This window comes from Cibotium barometz, chromosome 2, assembly GCF_041138505.1.
Source record: "Cibotium barometz isolate CiBa-2024 chromosome 2, ASM4113850v1, whole genome shotgun sequence".
In the NCBI taxonomy this organism is placed as follows: domain Eukaryota; kingdom Viridiplantae; phylum Streptophyta; class Polypodiopsida; order Cyatheales; family Cibotiaceae; genus Cibotium; species Cibotium barometz.
Window position 1 is genome coordinate 8,319,291 of NC_141047.1, and position 12,706 is coordinate 8,331,996.

Here is a 12,706-nt window from a genome sequence, read left to right on the forward strand (position 1 = left end):
CTCTCTCTCTCTAGTGACCAACCATAGGGGATAAGTAGCAGTGACCAGCCCCACAATTTCGAGTCTCTTTGGAGCTGGAATTCTCCGGGAGCACAAGTAGTCATGCAGATGCTGCTATATTTTCTCATAAACTCTTTAGTGATTACAATTAGTGGGGTGATTGCCGCAAACCCTTGCAGCTACCCTGCAATGTTCGTGTTTGGCGACTCCTTGTCCGACACAGGGAACGCAGTCCTCATGGGCCACTCAGACGCCTTCAGGTCGACCGTGCTGCCTTTCGGTGAGACCTATCCCGGCAGACCTGCTTGCCGCTTTAGCGATGGCCGCCTGGTGATCGACTACTTGGGTTTGTTCTTTGATGTTTGAATTTCTCACGTTTTATTATTATTATTATTATTATATATACAAATACAACTATTTCTATCTATCTATCTATATATATATATATATATATATGATCGGGCTGGCTAAAAGAAGCTTATTGTGTGCAGCTACATACTTGGGTCTACCACTATTGAACCCGTTCCACAATACCACAGCCAACTTCAGCACCGGCGTTAACTATGCCATTGCCGGAGCAACTGCGCTCAACAGATCCCAACTTAATAGCCTTCACATCTACTCAAGGGATGATAGCTATCTTGACGAGCAACTCTTATGGCACCTTACCCTTAAAGCAGAAGTGGAGCACGCACACGAGACACTACCACGTGGGAAACTTAAAAATACTTTGCATGTGCATCCATATACTATGTATGTACTTGTCTCAAAATTTGTATATTTTGTGTGTAGGCAAGCCCAACCTGGCTTCATTTGCTAATGGATTATATGTCATTTGGATCGGTGGTAATGATTACACATCTGCTTTTTACTCGAGCACCCACTCAACGAGTTTTATCAATGCAACTGTTGTACCTTTTGTCATTCAAAAGATAAGACAACTAGTAGAGGTAATGTTTCTTATTCCTTGCTTTAGTGAACTACTTGTCCAATCTAAAAACTCTATTGAAGTCCAAAGAAATTATTGGTTTAAGTGAATGCCATGTTTACCTTTCATAACCTAATTGAAAACATGTTGTACAACAGACCTTATACATCAATGGGGCAAGCCACTTCTTAATTTTGGACATCCAACCTATCGGTTGCTTGTCTAGCTCTCTACAAAACCTTCTTGCCACCAGGAATAACGATGGGTGCTTGCGCGACTACAATATTGTTGCTTACAACCATGGTGTATTGTTGCTCAATGAAGTGGAAAGCCTAAGAAGAATATACACTAATGGCACATTCCTCTTTGCAGACTATTATGGTGCTCACATTCATATTATGAGGAATCTAGCATCATTTGGTAGCTATATACTTTCTAATTTTCTATCATATTACTAAGGAAACCATCACAATTTTGGCTAACTAGCTATTAAATTATGTTATTAGCTAACCTATGGACTTTTAACAGGTTTGACCAGGGCTCTTGATGCATGTTGTGGAGCTGGGCCTCATTTTCCTTATGAGTTTGATTACTCAAATATTTGTAGCATTAGCTCATTCCTCTGCTCTGAACCCGGAACTTATATCCTGTGGGATGGTGTCCACTGTACAGACCACTTCAACTCAGAAATCTCCAAGCAAATGTTCAATACGGGTTTCTACCTTGACCCATCTAATGGGCTAAGCGTTTGCTCTTATGCTGAAATCTCTAATAGTAAAGTAGCCACCACTACCATCATGTAGCACTTTATACTTGAATTATGATCTCAAACATTCATGCATACGATTATAAGTAGACATTGATTAAATGGTGATTGTTTCTTTTTGATATCACCAAACGTTTACAACCGTATGTTGCATGTGATCATTAAAATGTTTTATAGATGATGATCGATTTTTTGATCGACTCATTAAGTATTACATCTGGTTAGTAACATAGACTTTTGTGATCATATATTTTCATTTCTCACTTGTTCGTGTTCTTTTCTTAGACAAAACGCAAAAGATAAATGTCATTCATAGATTGCTGAAGGTATAGTATCATCAAAGATAATAGAAAATTGCTGGAGTAGTATTCTTCTACTATTCTTGCGAAGATCCTGACATGAGTAAGATTAGACCTTAGCTCATGAAGCTACATATTTTCTTGCACATTCTTAGTGGTGATTCTTGATGGCCAAGTGACTGTTAATGTTCTTCATGTGGCATTGTCAAGTCATCATTGTGGTATTTACCTCATGCCAATTCCTTGGTCCATGTCTCATCATTGTCACTCTTTTATGACCATTAGGTCACTTGCATGGAGCTAAAAATTAGAAGTGGTCCTATTTTACATGTTCTTTACTTATCTAGTAATTATGTCTTATATGCGTACATAGTTTTTAATTCATGTTACCACACTTACTATATAACACTCACTATGGTATACTTTTGGTGTGATAAGTTTCGGATGCACTTGCAAGGCATGGGCAGTATCAACTTGTGTTTAATTGGTGTTGTATATCTCTTCTAGCAATACTTTTGTGGATAGGTTCTGGATGCACTTACAAGACATGGGTCTTTGTTTCTCAATATCAATCCACTGCTTGATTGGTGTACATTAATTCGGACATGTGCATTAGAAGGAGAAATAGGTGTAAATATTGTTGAATCAATATCAACTAGCCATTCACGTGATCACAAGATTTTTTTTGTTAATAACACTTGTGAACATGTTATTCACATGTTCACATGTTTTCATGTTCTCAAAATAGCAGGTTACCAGTGACCTGGTAACCTGCCGAAGCCCGCCGGGCTTTTTGTTTTCCCGGCGGGCCCGCCGGGAAAATTCATTTTTCCGGCGAGAAAAAAAGTTAAAAAAAATGGTCAAAATATATTCATGTTCACAGTCATTCCTACCATTTTTGGGCCTTCTGGACTCATTTATGATGTCAAAAGTTTAAAATTCTTTGCACAGAAAAAGTTATCTCTAAATTTATCACCTTAAGCTCGATTACCATCAATTAGATCTTATTATACTTCCAATTGAGTCTAATTGACATCAATTAATATCCAATTGAGTCCAATTGGTATCAATTAAGTCTAATTGGGTGTCAATTGATCGATTGGGCTCAATTGACATCAATTGACACCCCATTGGACTCAATTGGACTTAATTGGACTTAATTGGATTCAATCAATTGACACCCAATTGGACACAACTGGGCTTAATTGGACTCAATTGACATCGATTAACACCCAATTGATGTCAATTGAGCTCAATTGACATCAATCCTAGTCAATTGATATCCAATTGATGCCAATTGAGCCGAATTGACACTAATTGCACTCAATTGGTACCCAATTGATGTCAATTGAGTCCTCAATTAACATCAATTAACACCCAATTGAGTCCAATTGACATCAACTAATACCCAATTGAGTCAAATTGATATCAATTAAGTATAATTGGGTGTCAATTAATCAATTCGACTCAACTGATATCAATTGACATCCAATTGGACTCAATTGACATCAATTGGGTGCCAATTGAGTCCAAGTGACACCCAATTGATATCAATTGCATCCAATTGGGCTTAATTGACATCAATTCACACCTAATTGATGTCAATTGAGTCCAATCTGGTTCAATTCACACCCAATTGATGTCAATTGGGCTCAATTGACATCCAATTGATGTTAATTGGACTCAATTGACATCAATTAACACCCAATTGATGTCAATTGAGCTTAACTGACATCAATCGTAGTCAATTGACACCCAATTGATGCCAATTGAGCTAAATTGAGCTTAATTGATATTAATTACACTCAATTGGCACTCAATTGATATCAATTGAGTTCGATTAAACTCAATTAATATCAATTAACATCCAATTAAGTCTAATTGATATCAATTAATATCTAATTGAGTCAAATTGATATCAATTAAGTCTAATTAGATGTCAATTGATCAATTGGGCTCAATTGGTACCAATTGACATCCAATTGGACTCAATTGACATCAATTGGGTGCCAATTGAGTCCAAGTGACACCCAATTGATATCCATTGCATCCAATTGGGCTCAATTGACATCAATTCACACCTAATTAATGTCAATTGAGTCCAATCACGTTCAATTCACACCCAATTGATGTCAATTGGGCTCAATTGACACCCAATTAACTCAGCCCAATTGATATCAATTGAGTCTAATTCAAACCCAATTGAGTCTAATTACATCTAATTGGACTCAAGTGACATCAATTAACACCCAATTGATGTCAATTAAACTCAATTAACATCAATTAACACCCAATTGATGTCAATTCAGCTCAATTGACATCAATCGTAGTTAATTGACACCCAATTGATGTTAATTGAGCCAAATTAGGCTTAATTGACATCAATTGCACTCAATTGACACCCAATTGATGTCAATTGAGACTCAATTAACATCAATTAACATCCAATTGAGTTCAATTGACATCAATTAATACCCAATTGAGTCAAATTGATATCAATTAAGTCTAATTGGGTGTCAATTGATCAATTGGGCTCAATTGATATCAATTGACATCCAAGTGGACTCAATTGACATCAATTGGGTGCCAATTGAGTCCAATTGACACCAAATTGATATCAATTGCATCCAAGTGGGATCAATTGACATCAATTCACACCTAATTGATGTTAATTGAGTCCAATTAGGTTTAATTTACACCCAATTGATGTGAATTGGGCTCAATTGACACCCAATTGATATCAATTTAGCTTAATTGATATCTAATTGATATTAATTGAACTTGATTGACATTAATTAACACCCAATTGATGTCAATTGAGCTCAATTGACATCAATTGTAGTCAATTGATTGATGTCAATTAAGCCAAATTGAGCTTAATGGACATCAATTATACTCAATTAGTACCTAATTGATGTCAATTGAGTCTAATTGAGCTCAATTAACATCAATTAACATCCAATTGAGTCTAATTGATATCAATTAACACCTAATTGAGTCAAATTGATATCAATTAAGTCTAATTGGGTGTCAATTGATCAATTGGACTCAATTGATATCAATTGACATCCACTTGGACTCAATTGACATCAATTGGGTGCCAATTGAGTCTAATTGACACCCAAGTGATATCAATTGCATCGAATTGGGCTCAATTGACATCAATTCACACCTAATTGATATCAATTGAGCCCAATTGATATTAATTGAGTCTAATTCACACCCAATTGAGTCCAATTGCATCTAATTGGACTCGATTGACATCAATAAACACCCAATTGATGTCAATTAAAACTTAATTAATATCAATAAACACCCAATTGATATCAATTGACTCCAATTGGGTTTAATTGACACCCAATTGATGTCAATTAAGTCCAAATAGATACAATTAGGCTCAATTGACACCTAACTGATGTCAATTGAGTCCAATTGGGTTAAATTGGATGTAATTAGGCTTAATTGATGTCAATTGAATTAAATTGGATGCAATTTGCCCAATTGATGTCAATTGAGTTTAATTGGATGCAATTAGGCTCAATTGACACCTAATTGATGTCAATTGAGTTCAATTCATACCCAATTATTATTAATTGTGTCCAATTGAGCTCAATTAACACCCAATTGATGTCAATTGGGCTCAATTAACATCAGTTTACACCCTTTGAGTCCAATTGATGTCAATTGAGTCCAATTGGGTGTCAATTGATATCAATTGAGCCCAATTGATCAATTAATATCCAATTAGACTTAATTGATGTCAATTGGACTCAATTCATTCAATTTAGCATCAATTATAATCAATTGATACCCAATTGATATTAATTGACATCAATTAGGTGTTAATTGATGTCAATTGAGCCCATGTGACATCAATTGTGTGTCAATTGAATCCAATTGATGTCAATTAAGCCCAATTGACATCAATTGTGTGTCAATTGATACACAATTAGCTTCAATTGGGCTCAATTGACATCAATTGACACCCAATTGATGTCAATTAGGCTCCATTGACACCCAATTAGACTCAATTTGACTCAATTGATATCAATTGACACCCAATTAGACTCAATTTGGCTTAATTAAGTCTAATTGGACTCAATTAGACTCAATTTGGCTCAATTGATATCAATTGACACCCAATTATACTCAATTTGACTCATTTGACACTCAATTAGACTCAATTTTACTCAATTGACATCAATTGACACCCAATTGATGTGAACTGATGTGAATAGATGCCTCCTCTAAGAGGGAACCATGCCCACGGCAATAGAAAACCTCTGCAAGCAAGCCTTTGTTCCACAAATGATCTCATCACTCCATGACCAATCTCCAAAACTTCTCGAGCAACAAAAACCACAAGGACCAATCAGCCCCCTAAAAAATATGAGATAGAGAGCGGTTGGACAGTAGCAAAATAGTCCATAAAAATCCTCCAAAAAACACCCATTGGGAGGGGAGGAAAGTCGGGAAATAAGATGAACAGTAAGAGCCACTTGTCGGGTTTTGCACGGGGCCACAAGAGTGATGCACACCCAGATTTTGTGTGCAGGTTATGGCAGCCCAGTATGGCTTGAACAGGCACCAAATGGTAATACCAGTCAGTACATGGGTGTAGTACAAGTGCCTATGAATTAGTGTTGGATAACAAGTGAGTGGAAAACAGTTTAGTGGAGCCTGATGGCCTCACTAGAAATTGAGAACTGGAGGAGGAGTCTTGATGATTAATCAACCCTAATTTTTACTAATCGGAGATTCATCAACCATAATTCCAACCAATGGCACTATTGATGGTTGAATCTTACCATTAGGGACTTGCCATTAATCAACCCAAATTATGATATTAATCAATCCTAATTTTTACTAATCAAAGATTAATTAACCCTAATTCCAACCATTAGGCACAATTGATGATTGAATCTTGCCATTAGGGACCTACCACCACATCTCCCTATCACTTCATATTGTAAAAGCCCCTTCTTTATTTATCATTATGCTTAATCCACCATGTTAATCCTCTTTTGGGATCCACCAAAAATCCCCATTAGTTCATGAGTAAACTACATTGCTAAAGACTCACGAAACTCAAGATATAGAAGGCGATATGAGACTTTGTGTGACATGATTCTACATCTAAGCATAATTTCGTTGCATCTTATACAGAAGGTGCATAGTTCTAGCAAAAAGGATGCAGCACAGTCTTGTAGATGGAGTGGTCTACAACAATAGGCGAAGCTAGAGGAAGCATTCTTGGGTAGGTACGCATACTTAGAACCTCATAAAGCTCTTAGATCATTTCCAAAGGCCTAGCAACAGGCATGATCAAACCCGACAGGTGATCCACCGCTATGTCAAGGTTAGGTGTCATGTGCATTACGCGCATGCCATGGCTAATTTTTGGCAACATGAACATTCTTAAACCCTAAATTAGTCAAAACAATTTAGCATCATTGGTAGCATTAATAATATTAGCATCCACATTAGTATTAGCTTCAGCATCATCATCATTCTAAGCACCATCATTATGGAGGGTCTAGGACCCTAGTTGGCAGCCACCATTAGAGGCAACCAGCCTATAGCCTCGGTAGTAGCCATCAAGGGTCCCAGGCAAACAAGCGACTAAGCCTAGGTAGTGGCCAATTAATGGGACAACATGTACCATGAAGCGCAACATTTAAAGAGATTTTATGAAAATATTTCATGTCTAGCTAGGCCGATAGTTGTCTACTCGCGCCGACTTGTACCTTTGAGCACAATTCAGAATTCAGCATTCCATTAAGTGTTTGTTCACTCATTCATCATTAGCATCAGTCTAAGTTAAGTAGAAAGGGGTCAGGGTCAACTGTATGGGGCTCAACATAGGCATGAGTCATGTACAAGCATCAAAGACACCTTTTTCTACCATAGGCCTGAGTCATGTACAAGCTCTGTGGGTTCACTATATGTAAACTCTCTCTATATCACGTGCGTTCAAGGCCTAATTTAAAAACCCTTTATTTGTAAAATTTTCATAAATAAAACATAGCCTTTTTCTATTTAATCTGCAAATACCCCCTTTAAACGGTACCCTTCTGTATGTAAAAAATGTGTAAAAAAGGGATTAAAAAAACCCCTTTTATTGAACCCACGTGCTACGCGTACATATTTATGAGTGACCCCCCCTCCTGAGTGTACAAGCATCAAAGCCACCTTTTTCTACCATATGAATAAAAGAAAACCCTGACACCCAATCTCTCTCTTCTTCTCTCTCCTGTCTTAATCATGTTTATTTAGCATCAATGTTCTTAATCTAGCTTAGGGATTTGGATAGTACAGCAAGGCTTCCATGCATGCGACATTAAGGGGGGAAAGCAGGCATGGGGATAGCAGTTGTGGATGAGTACAACATTAAGGGGGGATTTGGATAAGTACAGCAAGGCTTCCATGCATGCAACATTAAGGGGGGAAAGTAGGCGTGGGGATAGCAGTTGTGGATGAGTACAACATTCTTAATCAGGCTTAGGGTTGTGGATAAGTACAACAATGCTTCCGTGCACGCTACATGAAGTAAAAGCAAGCATGGGGAAAATAGTTGAACATATGCTCAGTTCTTCGGAGAAAGACTTTGAAGTGGAGATCAAGGTGTCCAGATAAAAATATCAATTAAAGTCAAAGTCAGTAAAGCAAAAGGTTAAAGTCAGTAAGTTCAGAGTCAGCAGCTACTAGCAATCCAAGGAGGAAGGATAATGACCTCTCCATCCTGCCATCAGGTTTAGCAGAAGGGAATGTCACGTGCATGCCCATGCCATGGCTTGAGTTTTGTTCTTGAAATCCTCGGCCAAATGGCCTTGCTTTCCTCAAAAGTAGAAGTGACACCGACCTGTCTTTTACACTCTAGCAAGTGTGTGATCCTATCCCACTAGGAGGGAACCTTACCTTCTCTGTAGAAACAAGGATAGATGCCTCTTCTAAGAGGGAACCCATGCCCACAGAAATAGCAAACCTCCATAAGCAAGCCTTTGTTCTCATCACTCCATGACCAATCTCCAACACTTCTCGAGTAGCAAAAACCACATAGACCAATCAGCCCCCTCAAAAATCTGAGATAGAGAGCGGTTGGACACAGTAGCAAAATAGTCCATAAAAATCCACCAAAAAACACCCATTGGGAGGGGAGGGAAGTCAAGAAATAAGATGAATAGTGAGAGCCACTTGTCGGGTTGCACCACAAGAGTAACACACACCCAGATTTTGTGTGCAGGTTACGGACAACCCAGTATGGCTTGAAGCAGTTACCAAATGGTAATACCAGTAGATGGGTGTAGTACAAGTGCCTATAAATTAGTGTTGGATAACAAGTGAGTGGAAAATAGTTCAGTGGAGCCAGCTGGCCTCATTAGAACTTGAGAACTGGAGGAGGAGTCTTGACGATTAATCAACCCTAATTTTTACTAATCTCGGAGATTCATCAACCCTAATTCCAACGAATGGGCATAATTGATGGTTGAATCTTACCATAAGGGACCTGCCATTAATCAACCCTAATTATGATATTAATCAATCCTAATTTTACTTATCAAAGATTAATTAACCCTAATTCCAACCATTTGGCACAATTGATGGTTGAATCTTGCCATTAGGGACCTACCACCACAGCTCCCTATAACTTCGTATTGTAAAAGCCCCTTCTTTATTTATCATTATGCTTAATCCACCATGTTAATCCTCTTTTGGGATCCACCAAAAATACGTCAATTACACACACACACATCTCTCTCTCTCTCTCTCTTTCTCTCTCATGCACACACATATATATCTCTCTCACTTACGTGCACACACACATCCCTCTCACATCACACACACACACACACACACACACACACACACACACACACACACAGACTTGGCAAGAAGGGGGCGTGGTGGATGGGCTAAGAAAAGGGTGTGGATTGGCATGGAACGGATGCACACACACACACACACATAACCTCTCTCTCTCTCTCTCTCTCTCTCACACACACACACACACACACACACAGACTTGGCACGAAGGGGGTGTGGATGGGCTAACAAAAGGGTGCGAATCGACATGGAGCAGTTGTTGCAGGCAGGCGATCAAGGCTGCATATTAAGCGTTGGTGCAATAGATGTCTCCTGTGATTTTGTAGGAGCCATTTGTTTGGATTTTTTGAAAAAAAACACTTTCTAAGGCATCGCTTAAGCGACGCATTATTGTAGTTTATAAGCGCCGTTTCAGATGGTTTATACAATGCACATTTCCACGTCACTTATGTGACATCAGATGCGATGGTCGTGTGACGAGGTCTTTTCAAATTTAAAATGTGTCATTTATACGACATTCGCCATCGCATAAACAACATCCTTGAAAAAACCTATCATTTCGAGTTCGTCATGCTAAGGGGGGGATTCTATTCTGGAAAAATGCAGCACGGGCATAATTTCCCAAAGATGGTTTAACTAGAGCTATCCAAAAATTGTAGATTATACATAGTGATGTACGTGGTCCTATGAGGACACCATATATTAGTGGCTACCTCTATTCTATCACATTTATTGATGATTATTTGAGACATACCTGGGTATATCCATTTGATGATTATTGATGATTATTCGAGACATACGTGGGTATATCCATTTGATGATTATTGATAGTATGTGTAGATGCAAGCTTACTTTCTTAAATAGAAAATGTTTCATGCTTAGTAGCTTGCTTAATGACATAAGTGGAAAGCAAGGTTAGTATTTATTTAGAAAGATTTACATGTCTAGTTCCTTAATGTGAAAAATGAATGCTTGCTTGAATAGCATGGATTGGAATGCATGCTTATCTTTTTGCTTGAATAGCATGGATTGGAATGCATGCTTATCTTTTTCATTGGAATGACGATTAAAGGCATGAAATAGAATGCTAATTAATGTGAATGAGTAAATATCTTTTCATATCTAGTGGAGCTTGAGAAGAAGGATTCTTTATTAGAATGATGATTCAAGGCATTGAGTAGAATGCTAGTTGATAATGAAAAAATGAGAGTGAATGCCTCTCATAAGATTCATGTTATGACTAAGCTTTTGACCTTGCTCTTATATTAAATAATCCTTCTTATTGATTTCTCTTCAGAGATGCATGGTCTCATGTATGACATGTTAAGCTATCTTCTTTAAAGATGCTCATCTCATGATGATAGTTGAGATCAACCCGTGCTTGCTTGTTCTGCATGCCAACTTTTAAATTGGCCATGTCACCAGGAGCTGGCCATGTCACCACTAGGAGAGGAGTAGAGTAGAGTTTGAAGTGCTTTGTTAAGGCATCAAGAAAGTCCTCGACAATCTTGGAAACAGTTGAGATACCACAACCAAACTTATGAGAGACCTGAGGGTAAGTGCAACAGCTTGTGGCAAGACACATGAGTGCAATAGCAATCGTGCGCTCGCTGTACATGAACTTCTCGACCCAGGAACTTGGAAAATTTGATGCTGGGATTGCACGAGATCATCATGGAGAAGATTGGTTGGCAAGCTGATTAATAAAAAGAGATCGAGGAAGCTGAAAGAAAGAGCGGAAACGTTCACCATCGATCGTCTCCACACCATACTAGTGTTGCCAGTACCCACCAGTGTATTGGACCGCGGCTTCACGTACCAATCGATATCAAACCATGGTAGATGTGATTAAGACGTGGAGCAATGATGACAAGGTTGCCAAAGACATATGGTAGAAGCTTGAAGAGCAGGAACATCACCACCCAATGTATTTATTTTTTTATGTGAAAGTGTATGTCACTCTAGGAATCATTTAGAGAAGTAAAAGCGGACACAAGAGTTTCTTTATTCTCATAAGAGTTCATTAAACTTAATATACATTTGCCACTATGTTTCTTTCTTTCCATATTGAGATGATAGTCAAAAATGTGACTTTTCTTGCATGACTAACAAAAGTAAAAGGGGAAACAAGGGTTGCTTTATGCTCATAAGAGTTTTTTAAAACTTTCTTTCTATATTCAGGTGGTAGTCATAAACATGATTTTGCTTGCATGTATACAACTTAGGTTAATGTGATCATCTTATAATGTCTAACATTAGATTTTATGACGACATAGTGTATGGTAGAAGCTCTTAAGATCTCATATATGAGCTCAACAACTTTCTTAGATCAATGTAATCATCTTAAAATATCTAAAATTAACTTTTATAACAAGCTCACTACAAGAGAAGATATCACTAATAGCATTTATTTGAGTTCACCACGAACTTCTTGCAGCAATGTGATCATCTTTTAATATCTAACATCAACTTTTATGACCAGCTAGTGTATGGTAGAAGCTCGAGAAGGCATCATTAGCAGCCTTTTACATTACGTCGCTCTATAAGCGCCATTATTAATGCCGTTGCGCGACGCTGGATAAACTGTGCTCTGTTAGCATTGTTATTAGTTCCGCGCTGGATCAATGCCGCTATAATAAGCACCTGTATAAATGCCGCGCAGCGAGACGCTGGGAAAAAAAAAATAGCGTACCGGTCATTCAATGGGCAGTACATACAACGCGATTGAACCATGGAGCATTCAATGTCCCAGGCGACGGAACCATGGAGCAGTCAATGTCCCGCTCACCAACGCGACTGGACCCCTCTCTCTCTCTCTCTCTCTCTCTCTCTCTCTCTCTCTAGTGACCAACCATAGGGGATAAGTAGCAGTGACCAGCCCCACAATTT